Here is a 13,573-nt window from a genome sequence, read left to right as displayed (position 1 = left end):
AATCTTGTATCACATTTATTGTAATGACAAATAATCTATCACGAATGAAACTGTAAAGTAGTTTAAGCAACGAAATATATGCTAGACCGAAATAAATTTATTGCAACTACCTGCAAAAATGTAGAGAGACGATATTTTTATTGAAAACTAATGATGAGATGGCTTATCGAAAAATATCATCAAATGCCACCCTACCCCAAAATTTACACATTTTAAAAATACATAGAATTTTGAAATACTTAACAGCCCCAATCTAAAAAAACTCAAATAGCAACCTAGGTTGTGTTGTACATCATTAGAAAGGTCTTTAAAAAATAAACATTTTCTACATTTAAAGTTTGTCTCTATCTCCAATGGTTTCAAAACTGTAGTAAAAAATAGATTTTTTAATAATTTTACTAAGTTAGTTTGTATTAATATCAAAATCTAATGAAACAAATGGAAAACAAGTTGGACTTTTAAGTTTAATTTTTTTTAAATAATGTAGTACAAAACACATCAGGATTTCTATCAGTGTAACATGTTTCTAAAGCAATCTAACCGTGGTGTTCTAACAATCCCAAATACACGAGTTGCCCCTGGAAGAACTTTGGAACCAATTCCTTAGTCTCTTATCTAATCTCTGTTATTATCGTCTCCCTATTCAGTTGTTCTTGTGACCACGTAGTATGAGGTAGATACTAATTTAAATTTTTTTAAAGTACGTAGTGTAAGTTTTGTTTGTTCTAAAATGCCGTTCTAAAATGAGGAGGCATTCCAGAAGCTTATGGTGTTAGGGGAATGTTTCCAAAATTACTCAGCTGCTGCTCTTCTTTATGCCCAACGTTACCCAGACCGCGAACATCACTCCAGGAACGTTTTTCAAAGACTTGCTAGTCGAGTTCGTGATACAGGTCATGTTCAACCTGACCACAACAAAGGAAAGGAACTCGCTAGACCCGTGAGAAGTGATAGGGCACCCAAAGTTTTGGCAGCCTTTGAACTAGATCCGCATGATTCTACACGAAGAGTAGCTCTTGATTCTGGTATGAGTCAAAGATCTGTTTAAGAATCGTTCACGATCACAAAATGCACCCATATAGGATGTCATTACATCAAGAACTCCATGGAGATGATTACTTTCATAGAATGAACTTTTGTTTGTGGGCTCGAGAAAAACTACAACAAAATCAAAACTTTTACCATAACATTCTGTGGTGGGATGAGGCCACGTTTAGGAGTAATGGAGAAGTGAACCTTCAAAATATGAGATACTGGGCGTTTGAAAACTCACACTGGATGCGAGAAGTGGACAACCAAAGGTACTGGACACTAAATACCTGGTGCGGTATTATCGGTGACAAAATTGTAGGGCCATTCTTCTTTGACGATCGCCTAGACCGAGTAGTCTATATCAACTTTCTCATTGGTCACATGCCTAATTTATTGATCGAAATCCCTGAGGAAGTCTTGCAATGTATGTGGTTTATGCACGATGGGGCACCAGCCCACTACGCCGAAGATTCTCGATTAATTCTAAACTATTAATACCATGACAGATGGATTGGAAGAGGCGGCCCTGTGAACTACCCAGCGAGATCTCCTGATTTAACGTGTACAGACTTTTACTTGTAACGTAGACTAAAAGAACTAGTGTATACATCAAGACCAACAACTACAGAGGACATGATGCAGAGGATAAGGGAGGCTATAAACACGACCAGTAGAGAAGAGATAATTAGAGCTGTAGATAGCTTCACCTTAAAGATTGAACTCTGTCTGGAAAACAATGGGTTGCAGTTTGAGCACCGGTTTTAACTCTTCATGAGGTCAGTTACTAGGTTATTGTTGGTTTTAGTTTGATAATTGTCATATTGATAGTTTACCATGATGATGCTGTAACATAGTAGATTTGTTTCAAAGCCAGTTTGAAGTGTTTATTTTGTTAAATAATGACAGGATACTCCTTCCTTCCATGGCACTCACATTAATGATTAAATAACAACAGGTTTTCTCCTATACATTTTGTGTAATTTAAGTGTAAAACTTTTTATAATTGAAAATGTACTAATTTAATAACTGGGTAATTTTCCTATTTCATGAGAGAACTCAGCACTTATCGTAAGACATTGTAGTTTACAGTTTTCCAATACCTTTTTAAATTTTAAAAGACTATTTTAAAAATTTGATACAGTATTTTTTCAATCATAAACATAAGAGACGAGTTTACTGTTCGAACTTTTTTTTACTTGCACATTGCACTGACTTTTATAATAAATACATTGAGTAAAGTTATTAAAAAATCTATTTTTGTACTACAGTTTTGAAACCATTGGAGATAGAGACAAACTTTAAGTGTAGAAAATGTTTATTTTTTAAAGACCTTTCTAATGATGTTTAACACAACCTAGGTTGCTATTTGATTTTTTTAGATTGGGGCTGTTAAGTATTTTAAAATTCCATGTATTTTTAAAATGTGTAAATTTTGGTGTAGGGTGGCATTTGATGATATTTTTCGATAAGCCATCTCATCATTAGTTTTCAATAAAAATATCGTCTCTCTACATTTTTGCAGGTAGTTGCAATAAATTTACCCACAAACCCCTGATTTTTTAACGTTTTGGTGTACCCTGTACATAAGCGGCAAGATAAGTTCAAACTTCTTGTATAAAAATAATCAGTGAAGAAATGCCTTTAAAATGAGGTATAACTCAACATACCTTTACATTTGAAAATTTTCCAAAAACCACCCCTACCCCCCAAAAACTACTTTTGGGGAGTTTTAGAGATTTCAAAATAATTTCTCCAAATTCTTTGGTGTGGAAATAGAGGGGTTTAAGTTGTTACGAATAATCTACCTCGTTTGATTTGGCCGCTATACGTACTGTACGGGTGGTTTGCCTCACCCTGTATAAAAAAAAAAAATATATTTGAGGACACCAAAGGGTAAAACCGAGTAGTTCTCCAATGGTGCGATTTATCTATAAATATAATCTCCCACCATGACGGTAATATTGAGTAGTAAAGAAGGATATTCACAGCATGTTTAGGATTAGGTCTTATTTCCATGAGACTGCATACGAGTATAAATTATTCTGTTCTAATGTATTAGAGCCCTTGTCAGTGCATAATCTGCAGAAAGGCTATAATCTGATACAGGATTAAAGTTTAATATTCCCGAAATAAAACCACCATCTTTTGTTACCCCGACCTTGTCAATGCAAGATGATAATAGCTTTCTGTCCCATCGCTGTAGAACAGATTTATCTGATACAGGATTAAAGTTTAATATTCCCGAGACTAAGCCACTATCTTTTGTTCACCCCAACCCTTGTCAGTGAATGATGACAATAGCTCTCTGTCCCATCGCTACAGTACAGCTATAATCTGATACAGGATTAAAGTTTAATATTCTCGAGATAAAGCCACCATCCTTTGTCCACCCCAACCCTTGTCACAGCTTGATAACAAGTTTCTGTCTCATCGCTGCAGAACAGATTTATCTGATACAGGATTAAAGAATAATATTCCCGAGATTAAGCCACCATCCTTTGTTCACCCCAACCCTTGTCACAGCTTGATAACAAGTTTCTGTCTCATCGCTGCAGAACAGATTTATCTGATACAGGATTAAAGAATAATATTCCCGAGATTAAGCCACCATCCTTTGTTCACCCCAACCCATGTCAAAGCATTATAAAAGCTTTCTGTCTCATCGCTGCAGAACAGATTTATCTGATACAGGATTAAAGAATAATATTCCCGAGATTAAGCCACCATCCTTTGTTCACCCCAACCCATGTCAAAGCATTATAAAAGCTTTCTGTCTCATCGCTGCAGAACAGATTTATCTGATACAGGATTAAAGAATAATATTCCCGAGATAAAGCCACCATCCTTTGTCCACCCCAACCCTTGTCACACCATGATAACAAATTTCTGTCTCATCGCTGCACAACAGATTTATCTGATACAGGATTAAAGAATAATATTCCCGAGATTAAGCCACCATCCCTTGTTCACCCCAACCCTTGTCACGCCATGATAACAAATTTCTGTCTCGTCGCTGCAGAACAGATTTATCTGATACAGGATTAAAGAATAATATTCCCGAGATTAAGCCACCATCCTTTGTTCACCCCAACCCATGTCAAAGCATTATAAAAGCTTTCTGTCTCATCGCTGCAGAACAGATTTATCTGATACAGGATTAAAGAATAATATTCCCGAGATAAAGCCACCATCCTTTGTCCACCCCAACCCTTGTCACACCATGATAACAAATTTCTGTCTCATCGCTGCACAACAGATTTATCTGATACAGGATTAAAGAATAATATTCCCGAGATTAAGCCACCATCCCTTGTTCACCCCAACCCTTGTCACGCCATGATAACAAATTTCTGTCTCGTCGCTGCAAAACAGATTTATCTGATACAGGATTAAAGAATAATATTCCCGAGATTAAGCTACCATCCTTTGTTCACCCCAACCCATGTCAAAGCATTATAAAAGCTTTCTGTCTCATCGCTGCAGAACAGATTTATCTGATACAGGATTAAAGAATAATATTCCCGAGATAAAGCCACCATCCTTTGTCCACCCCAACCCTTGTCACACCATGATAACAAATTTCTGTCTCATCGCTGCAGAACAGATTTATCTGATACAGGATTAAAGAATAATATTCCCGAGATTAAGCCACCATCCCTTGTTCACCCCAACCCTTGTCACACCATGATAACAAATTTCTGTCTCGTCGCTGCAAAACAGATTTATCTGATACAAGATTAAAGTTTAATATTCCCGAGATAAAGCCACCATCTTTGTTCGCTAATACCTTTGTTATAGTTTGAAATTGGGCAGGGTTAAGTCAACATTAAAGTAGGATTATGATTATAAAAGCGATATACTTCTTTTCAACTACAATTTTATAATTATCTTTTTTATTTGTTACTAAAATGCACTAAAAGGATATCCTGCTTGATTTCCGAAATAAATGTACTCAAAACATTATATAACCCAACTGTATTTTAATTACCTAGATAATTACTTCCTAATAGGCTAATATTAAAATTATTTTTTGAAACTTCAATGATAATTAAATTAGTCATAAAATTTCAATATTATTTTGAGTTTTTTGCTAAGCGAACCGTAAAATATTTAGAAAATTTTTAATTAGAGTAATTTGCAAATTATATATACATTTTTGCCTATATTTACTTTACTGTAACATGTTTCTAAATTTACGCCTCTTGTTTGATAACGTCATGAAATCTATAAGGGTGCCTGGCAACTACGCCTCAGATCAAGTTGGAGTGGAAGGAGTTCTAAGGGAAAAATTAATCTGGAAATAAGTATTCCTTGGTTGGAGGTTACCTATTTTGATCTATACTAACAGATTTGTTTGCATGCTCTCTAAAAATGTGCTATACGTCACTAATTAGAATTTTTAGATGCATTGATAAGGCATCGATTTACATGAAGCAAGCATTATAGACAAGTATGGATCTTATCGTTCCACCAGAAAGACGCCAAGATTTAAAAGACACCACAAATTTAATTTTTTTAAACAATACAATCTTATATTAGTTATTAATTTAAACAAACTCTCCAATAATATAAAGTTTTTATTTTTGTGAGGCCTTTAGTACTCAAAGAGTACATCTTCGGACTCACACAACTGAATAAAAGTAATAATAACAATAGTAACATAAACAATTTTGTACTAAATAAAAACATATGTCATTAAAAATACATGAGGTAATATTCTATGACAGCACAGTATGCTATATGTATATATAAAAATAAAGTTTATATTTAGTTAAATCAAATAAAGTAACGGTGAATTTTGAAAATTTCATAACTTAATTATTTAATAACTTGTATTGTTATTAAATTATTTTTATATGCTGTAATGTGTTTATGCAGTAGCTTTTATGAGTATAGAATAAACACATTGCTTTTGTATAGGTCATTTCCGAAATGAATGAACATAACAGACAGATTGCTTGTGTTATAGTTGTTGATATGTGTGGGTGGCCGTTACAAAATACATTATTTTGGGAAAGTATTGATTTTCTTACTAATGATTATTTTTTAAATGTTATATGTAAAATATAAGTAACATTGTGTAGTATTGGAGGCGTGAGCTACACTTTTAATGTTATAAAAATTTCATATTATTATTCAATTCAATAATTCTTTGTTATTTTATACATAACAGGACTAGTGTAGAGCCTAATCTCCATATAATTAAACAGAAATTGATATGCAACAAGTAAATATTGTGGCAGTGAATACTCGACAAAATAAAGTTTGGGTAACAATGAAACATTCATGTGTGGACTCACCACGTCCGTCCGTCTATTTAAACCCGACAACTTTTATAAATATTTATTAAGTGTTGTCTCTGTTGGGAAATTACTTTGAGTAGCACACAATATATTCTGTATATTTACAATCTACATCAAGAGGTGGACAAAGCTTGAACAGAATATGTGTTTCTTTTTGGCATAGAAAATGTTATTTTCTCAATATAGACTAAAGAATATCATCGGTTTAAGCATGAGATTCGATGATATTCTCATGCTTTAAAGTACCTCTCTCTTTGCTTAGTTACATTTTAAGTCACATGCTCAAGTTCTCCAAATTGCAAACCACGCATCTATTTCAATATAAATTAGTTATACTGTAATCAAGGACCCTAACTACTATTCCCTTCATGCTCTACTCCAATGAAAGGACCGTCACTAATGCAAGGATGAATTTTGCAGTATGCAGATGATATTCTACTCCACTATTCTCTAAAAACATTAGATTTAATTTTGACTTTAAGTTATTTAATTTTAAATCTACACTTTTATTTGCGATTACGTTTGCAGTTAACGTTTTGGATTCATCGATTTCTAATTACTATCCCCCATTTAAATGTTTTTCGTCACTATATAAAAAAACTATTTTTAACTAAAAAAATTTTCTCTATACTGGTAAAAAGTATGCTAAATTTAAGAAAATCTTTGAAAGTTTATTTTAGTTTACAAAATTTATTTTGCAGAAATTTGTTTAAATAAAGAATGTACAGGAAATACTACGTAAACCTAAATAAATCTAACCACTAAGCCTTATAACCACTTGCTAACTAGCTGATCTTTTAGTGTGCTAATTGATATAACAGAAAGGTTGCCTGTTCCATCCGACTGATGTACAATCTCACGGGTACTTCCTCTCGTCTAATATAATAAAGCTTTTGGGACACGCGTGGATAGTGTTTTATTTTAAAAAAATTTAGAATATGAGTTTAATGATACTACAAGAATTATACCGAAACAACTCAGAAATAATCAGTAACTGAACAAGTTCTGCATTAGTTCTATGTATTATTTTAGGGTTTTCTATTCAATCGTATTCAATAAAGTTTAAAATCTAAGAAGTATTCAACCTAAAGGAATACTATGGAATATAGCATCATCAGGTTAATTCACAAGTCAAAGTATGCTGATTATCAGATTTAATTTTTTTTATCTGGTAGTAAAAGCTGAACTACGTAATCGGCATGTAAAATATTCACATCATATTTACCTAAATTGGATACATATACAATTAATTTTAAATCTGAGATCAGTGATATAACCTTTTTGGTCGATTTATTAGGAATATTACGGAAATAACAACATGGCTTAATTTAATTGAATCTTAGAATTTGACTTATCTATTAAAAAAATAAACATTGATTTCAAAAAAGTAGAATAAAATCAGTTAAGTATAAAATATTCTAGGCAAAATAAATTTTTGCAAGGATAAATAATATTCTACATCCACTGTGATTGAAACGCGGACGGACCTTTTTGGATCTAATTGGATTACTTTACTGAGAACCTTTCTTTATTACTTTAACAGCCATCTTCATTTAAATTGTTCCTGGAGGGATAAAAATACTTTGTTCTTGTGATGAATTAATTGTTATTACTTCTTTGTTAATATAATTGAGGCGTAAGAAGAATTAAATTACAACTTTTTGATCGACGGTATATTCAGAAAGGGTGAGGGTGGAGATTGGAGCGCTCCTAAAACAATTCCATATTATCTTATACCATCTTGGAAGTATTGCTCCTCCGTAGTAAACTAGACTTATCTACCAGTCCTTTGCCTCAATATTTCAACATCGGTGGTTAGTGGTGTAGGCTGCTCCCTCTGGATGACCGCATGGCTGCCCAGATGTAATTCTACTTTAACTTAATTATTTCGCTAATAAACTTGTTATACCTACAATTGCTGAGGTATTAAATAATCATCATTACTTGTGTGTGTTGTTCCCAAGAGTGAAAACAGTAAAAGACCAAGATAATAAGTATCGAAAAACAAAGTAACCTCCATCTTATCTGACGTTATTTTAATTCATTCAGAACCATTAAAGATTGGTGATCAAAATTTATTTAATTTAACTCTAAGCCTTTATACTTTTTCTCCAAACAATCCATTCAGATATTAAACTTTGTTCCTACCTCTGGCACATGACACTCATACTGCAGTTTAGATTAGTGAAGAACAACATAAATACGCGATCACGTTTTTTACATTTTAAGGAAACCGAACAATAAAAACCTTAGTGAAGCATCAAGTTTTCCTTCTCAACAAATAGTAACAAAGTTATTATTGATTTTATGGCACAAGTAAGAACAAGAGTTTTAGGAAAATACACTTTCAACCTCCACCTACATATAACGGTGCACTAATACCGACCCACAAACCCCTGATTTTTTAACGTTTTGGTGTACCCTGTACATAAGCGGTAAGATAAGTTCAAACTTCTTGTATAAAAATAATCAGTGAAGAAATACCTTTAAAATGAGGTATAACTCAACATACCTTTACATTTGAAAATTTTCCAAAAACCACCCCTACCCCCCAAAAACTACCCTTTTGGGGAGTTTTAGAGATTTCAAAATAATTTCTACAAATTATTTGGAGTGGAAATAGGGGGGTTTAAGTTGTTACGAATAATCTACCTCGTTTGGTTTGGCCGCTATACGTAGTGTACGGGGGGTCTGCCTCACCCTGTATAAACACGTTTACAATATTCTATAGAATCAGGATTTGGGTCTCAGGATCTAATGCAACTCAATGGAATACTGTTGATTTTTTCATCTTTTTTGCTGTTCCTGATATTTGCTCCTTGTTCCAAGTATATTTCGTTGCTTAAACTACTTTACAGTTTCATTCGTGATAGATTATTTGTCATTACAATAAATGTGATACAAGATTATTAAAACAGGTGAATAATGTATTATCAATAAATTGGTTTTTTTAATTGCATCATCGAAATTCCCTCAGAGTTATCATAATTCATTGCAATGGCATTGGGAACAATAAAATGAAAGCAATTTATCCCAACTCTCATCATATTTATTTGATTTAGAAGGCTTGATATTTTTTTTCAGTCAACAATGGGTTTGGTTTTGTTAATAACTTATTGGGCGTAATTGGAGATTTCTAATGTAAGTGGCATTTACAGGAATATTTCATTACAATTTCTCTTGTTTCTAGGAATTTGTGGCCAGAAATTTGAAATGCTAGTTTTTATTTATTCTGTGAAATCAAAGATCAAACACACTGGTTAGGGAATACGTATGTGTACTAAAAATGCCATAGTACTAATTTTAATTTTTCTGGAAATTCAAATAGTTTCTCCTGAATTGTAAGGCACTTTATTTTTTCTTCGCAAGGTTATTTCTTCGCAACTGTGGAAACATATTAATTTACAAGCACAATGTTGTGAGCTAATTAACCTTTGCTAATCACTATAATGTTTGAATAAGCTCAACAGTTATAAACCAATTACCATGTTAATACGTATATTACTAGTTAACGAAATACGAGATGTGTATTTTTGCTATCTTTCAGATTACAGAATTTGCTTTCCCTCGTACAATTTTAATTTATAATATTAAATAGAAACAAATATTTTTTATTAGTTAATAAACGATACAGCGTTATTAGTTTGTTCTACTGTACAGCGACACCAAACAAAAATGGCTGTGTAACTTACAAAGAGGCGACTTTGACAAACTGATGTTGATCATTCAACGAGTTGCTAAGTTCAAATACTGTTATCATTTTTGGCGGCAAAAGTTAAAATAAAATTTAATGATCCAAAAACTTTCTCTTTTTATTCATGGAGTACAAAGAATACATACAAATACAACACAATAAAGTAACTACTCATTGTCGCTTAGCTACACGTACCCAATACAAGTTAGGATCACGTCAGATCCCGTATCGTCTCACAGGCTTTACCTAAATTTGCATACAAAATTAAAATGTATATCTCAATTTGTTAATGAAATACCATTCGTAAGCCCGACGTACATGCCCGCAGATGGACAGATGGACTGTAGAAGAATTTTACCTTCTCCAGGAGTGCTATCAAAGTATGCAACATTTCAACTCTATTGCTTAATTTGTTCTCGAGATTAGATATTCTATGGAACGTGAGGATTCTCTAAACAACCATCCAAATCACATGGAGAGATATGCACCATCATTGAATACTTCATGAAAAATCTAAAGTATATAGGTCAATCAATTTTCAAGATACTGTGCGTACAAATAGATGGAAGAGAATTCTGGCTAATTCCTGGAGAAATCTTTATCACTCAAGCAACAAGTCAAACCATAAACATGACTTTCTGCACTTCTTAGATTTTCAATAGATTTATTATAATTAATGTAATATCAAATCACTGTCTGTTGATTACTGTAACGGTCCTTTATTGCCTCTAGACGGGCACCATCCGCCGTTGTGTGTAGGTTTTCCTTTCAAATCCTTCCTTATTAATAATTTAACTAAAAATAAACTGATACTCAACACTTATTATTTTTTTAAGAAAGCTGATTTTTACAGTATGTTTAATAAATTTAGATAATGTAATTGGGATGAAGTGTATAGTATAAATAACGTAGATAGGGCTGTGGATGTGTTCTATAAAACAATTTTTACCGTTTTTGATCAATGTGTACCTAAAAAATTAATCTTTAAAAGTAAATATCCGTGTTGGTTTACAAAGGATATTATTAATTCTATAAAGATAAAGAATAAATGTGCTTAATAAATAAGAATAAATAAAGAAACGGAAATTCTCTAAATTCCATGAAAGTTTGTTTAAGGATCTCAGGAGAGGTGTTAAATTGAAAATACAATTGGCTTATCGAGAATATATTCGAAACATTGAGTATTGCATTAATGTAGACTCTAAGTTTTTCTGGAGTTTTATAAAGTCCAGACGCTCTTCTTCTAATTTAGATTTGGGCTCTTTCGAAATGAAATTTAAAGACAAAGTGGTTCCAGTTGATCACATTTCCAATTCGTTTGCAGACTTTTTTTCTTCAGTTTTCTCGGTTAACTCCGGAAGTAAACCTAACAATATTAGTACTGAAAACTTATATAGGGAAAACAGCCAAGGGGTTTTGTTTACAGTTCTAGATGTGTTAGCAGCGATCAAAAAATTGAAATCAAAGAAATCTTCTGGACCTGACTGTATTCCTACATATATAGTAAAGGGTTGTGCTGAGGTGCTGTGTGATCCTTTGTGCTATTTGTTCAATCTATCTTTAAAAACCTGTATTTTCCCGGAGAAATAGAAGGAAGCTAAGGTGGTTCCCATTTTTAAATCAGGAAACATTGAAAACATTTAAAACTACCGTCCGATTTCATTGTTAAATACATTCGCTAAGATATTTGAATCACTTCTCTATAACTATATTTTTTATAACGTAAAATCTGATATATCTCCCCAGCAGCATGGCTTTCTTCCTTGTAAATCAACAGTCTCTAATCTAATGGAATTTTCTTTTGACGTAGCATCTGAATTGGATACTGGTGGCAGGGTTGATGTAGTGTATACAGATTTTTCTAAGGCGTTTGATAAAGTAGATCACGATATTTTGTTAAGTAAATTGTCTTGTTTTAATTTATCCCCGCCTTTTATTAGTTTTGTTGAGACTTATTTAAAGCTTCGCAGTCAGTTTGTTATGGTGTCTAACACTATGTCTAAAAAGTACATTAGCACTTCAGGTGTTCCCCAGGGATCTAACTTAGGCCCATTACTATTCTTGATATATATTAATGATCTTCCTAATTATTTAACACGGTCTAAATGCCTTTTGTTTGCCGATGGCTTGAAAATATATAGAAAGATTCGAGACAATCACGACGTTGCTGAACTGCAATCAACGCTAAATTTACTTAGCCTTTGGTGCTTAGAGAACAACCTATTTTTAAATGTAAAGAAGTGTTTTGCGATGACTTATACTAGGAAAAAATATTTAACTCTACCAGAATACTCTATAAATGGCACTAAGCTACTACTAGTGACTCATGTTAAAGATCTTGGCGTAATTTTTGACTCGGCTCTTACGTTTGAAAATCACCTTAATTTTATCATTAATGGATGCCATAGGATGTTGGGTTTTGTAATTAGAAACACGATGTATTTTCATTCAATTGATCCTGTCATTAAACTATACAATGCATTCGTAAGAAGTAGGCTGGAGTATTGTGCAATAATTTGGACCCCTTATTCATTACATAGCATTGCTTCTCTGGAGCTAATTCAAAACAAGTTTCTAAGGTATTTATATTTTAAAAGATTTCATGTTTCTTGTGAGCGAAACCTGTCAACAACTGTCTTAAGAAGTATTTTTTCTTTTGAAACTTTGTTAACAAGACAAAACCGATCTATTATTTTATACATTTATAAAATTTTACATAACTTAGTTGATAGTTCTTTTTTAGTTGGTAAGGTTTTTCTGCATGTCCCAAGAAATAATCTGAGACCCTCTTTGGGTTTTTTTTACACCACGTTGTAATACAGTGCAGTTTTATAATTTTTCATTTTTTAAAGGTATTAGGTTGTTAAACATGTATAAAAATGAATTGGATATGTTTAATAATAATTTTAATTCATTTGTAAATAAGCTAAATATTATTTTTTAAACTTAAGGTAGTAACCTAGTTTTGTTAAAGTTTTAAATTGTTATTATGTATTGTATTATATTTTTATTTTTTCTCGTGCTGTAACAGAAACAGTTAATTTTTACTCAGCCTAATAATGATTTTGTAATTTAGTTTCTTCATATACGTACTTATAGTATATTATATTGTAAATAATAATTATTAACTTGTATTTTCAATATAGCTGTTTTGGGATAATGTTCCTGTAGCTATTGTACAAAATAAATAAATAAATAAATAAATATGGGGGATCATTTAGTTCAGTATGGCTTTAATATTAATAAATTTCACTACAAGCACGTTTAAAAGTAACAATTATTATTCCAATGATGTTTTGAATATTTTGAGCGAATAATCGAACGATCGAAAATTTCAATAATCGATTCCTAAACCTTTGATTGTTCCCTCACTACACTATTTTCAATGAGGCTAAGGTGGTTGTTAGTTTAATGCCTTGCCCAAACCGAGTTTGAAACTCAGAAGCATGAACGGTTATTATCTATATAGATATCAAGGTCGTTATTGCGTAAGCGTACATAATACCTATGACAACCGCACTCATTGTAGGTGTTGCACATAAAA

The sequence above is a fragment of the Homalodisca vitripennis genome, unplaced genomic scaffold (assembly GCF_021130785.1).
Source record: "Homalodisca vitripennis isolate AUS2020 unplaced genomic scaffold, UT_GWSS_2.1 ScUCBcl_26;HRSCAF=621, whole genome shotgun sequence".
Lineage (NCBI taxonomy): Eukaryota > Metazoa > Arthropoda > Insecta > Hemiptera > Cicadellidae > Homalodisca > Homalodisca vitripennis.
Note: the sequence above shows the minus strand (reverse complement) of the source record.